Genomic DNA, 2607 nt, shown 5'->3' with positions numbered 1-2607 from the left:
GAGGTTGTCGTGCTTCTTGACTATCTGGGTGAAAATGATAACTCCCTGTTATAAAAAAAAAAATCAATTTAGAGGATGTAGCAGACCCTGATGCTCTAAGAAAAGTTCTTTATTATTTCGATCTGAGAACACCAGTTTGAAAGTATTTCATGCACACACCTATGCATGTTTGTACACACCCATGCACACACCTCTACATACTTGCACACACTCATACATACAAACACATACAGACTCACACCCATATCATGAATGTGTTATTGTAGATACTAGCTCCTCCTGGTTCTATACATTCTGTGACATTTTTTTCATTTAACAAATCACAAAATTACAGCAAACTGTAAAGGCAGCACAGAGGACCTTCCTCACCTATTTGAGAGTGAATCGATGTGATGTTTAATACCCCTTAATTCCCCTGGGAGCCCCAACAAAGACACATATCACCACAAAGCAGCCATCTAAGTCAGGAAGGCAACACCGCTGTCTTCCCACTCATGGTCCACAGTTGCTGTGGTAGTTTGAGTGAAAATGGCCACTATCGAGTCATTTGTTTGAATGTTTGGTCACCCATTAGTGGGACTGTTTGGGAAGGATTAGGAGGCGTGGCCTTGTTGGAGGAGGTATGTTACTGGGGATGGATTTTGAAGTTTCAAAACCCCATACCAGACCCAATCTCACTCTCTGTGCCTGCTGCCTGCAGATCAGGATGGAAAGCTCTGAGCTACTGCTTTAGAACCATGACTGCCTGCTTCCCACCATGATGCTAATGGACTAATCCTCTAAAACTGTAAGCAAGCCCCCAAGTAAAGCCTTTCTTTTCTGAATGTTGCCTTGGCCATGATGTCTCTTCACAGGAATAGAACAGTGACTAAGGCAGACACCAATCAAGCTTTCCAGGTTGTCCCAAGTGTCCTGAAGGTCCCAGTTAGAGTCTCACTTCATCTTCACCTCTGTCTGTTGGGAATTATTCATCTGTCTTCTTTCTCTTTTCATGACCTGGATGTTTGCAATACAGGGTAATTATTTTATAGAGCAGCTCTCAAGTGGGGTTTGTTCAGTGTTTCTTTGGGATCAGGTTCAAATTACACTTGTACTGGACTCTCAAGGAAGCTCACTGAGTCTTATATTCTTGTGTATTATTTTATCCCACTTGACTTTTGATGCTCTGACTACCAAACTGATCCATTGCTAAGTTCACGGTCAAACTGTGGACACAGGCTTCTGTGTCCTCTTGGTAGGCATGCGTCCATTTTCAGGAATGCCGTTTGCTTTCTGACCCTAGACATTCAAGCTTCCACTGTGCCAGTCCTGTAGGCAGTTCTCTAAGGATTTCTAGTCCTGTGCGGTGGATGTTGTAAATTACAGAAGCACCGGAAACAGCAAGAAAGGAAGCTGAGACCGGCCGCTTCTCAGAAATGAGCTTTGTTAGGAGAGAGAGCCTTGCAAACATTGGGACCAGGAATGGGCTTTGGGGTGGGGAAAAATGAAAAGGGACAGCTTACAGAGAAAAAAAGAGAGCCACTGTGGACAACACTACAGGGGAACCTCAAGGAAGGATGGAGCGTGCCTTTGGAGAAATCACTTGAACAACAGGGATACCAAATTTTATGCTTTGGAGGGCCTGGCCGCAAATTCTACACTATATGATTTGGTCTGACACAGCAAACATGGCAAGGAGCCGGGTACTGGATAGGACTATGCATTTACCTTGCATCTTTCGGGGGGGGGGGGGAGTGGGCTTCAAGGCCTCAGCATGGCACAGCCTTATAACTCCATCCCAGAGAGGGATGGGCTGATTTGGGGGAGATGGAGAGAAGTTTCGAAGGGGTCTGCAATCTAACAGTGGACACGGGCGTTTAGAAACCAAGATTTGTGATAGCTGTCACCATTGTTTTTGGAGTATCATCATTGTCATGACCTCTCAACGTACAAAACTTTGAACTATTTTTACACCTGTATGTAAATGTGTGTGTGTGTGTGTGTTTGTATATATTTCAGTATGTCTCTTGAAACCATACACTTATTCTAGAGTCTCCCTTTTTGTATTCATGATTTCTTCCTCGGAGAGATGAGTTTTTTAATCCCTAATGTATTTGCCAACTTGATTGATTTGTCATCTCCCAGTTCTGCCACTAGTGGCCTGTTGTCCTTAGAATGTCCTTTTCCTGCAAAGGCTTCAACTTTTTTCTTTTGTTTTCTTTTTGTTTGTTTGTGTGTATGTGTTCGAGACAGGGTTTCTCTGTATAAGAAAGCCCTGGCTGTTCTAGATTTGCACTGTAGACCAGAATGGCCTCAAACTCACAGACATCTGCTTGCCTCTGCCTCCTAAGTGCTGTAATTAAAGGCTTGTGCCACCACTACCCACGGTTCCATTTCTTAACTTCTGTGCTTCCGTCCTCACTTCCTCCATACAGAGTCTCTGCCCACTAACCTAGCACTCTGACACCTCAGATCATGTGGCCCCTCTGTATGGAAGGCTTTGATGTGCACCCGGGTACACACACACACACACACACACACACACACACACACACACACTGCTGTGTAGCATTCTTCTCACCCGTTCAATCTGACAGTGTAGGCACTGCCTCCTTCCTAGGCCGGGGC

This window comes from Meriones unguiculatus, chromosome 1 (assembly GCF_030254825.1).
Source record: "Meriones unguiculatus strain TT.TT164.6M chromosome 1, Bangor_MerUng_6.1, whole genome shotgun sequence".
Taxonomy (NCBI): Eukaryota; Metazoa; Chordata; class Mammalia; order Rodentia; family Muridae; genus Meriones; species Meriones unguiculatus.
Note: the sequence above shows the minus strand (reverse complement) of the source record.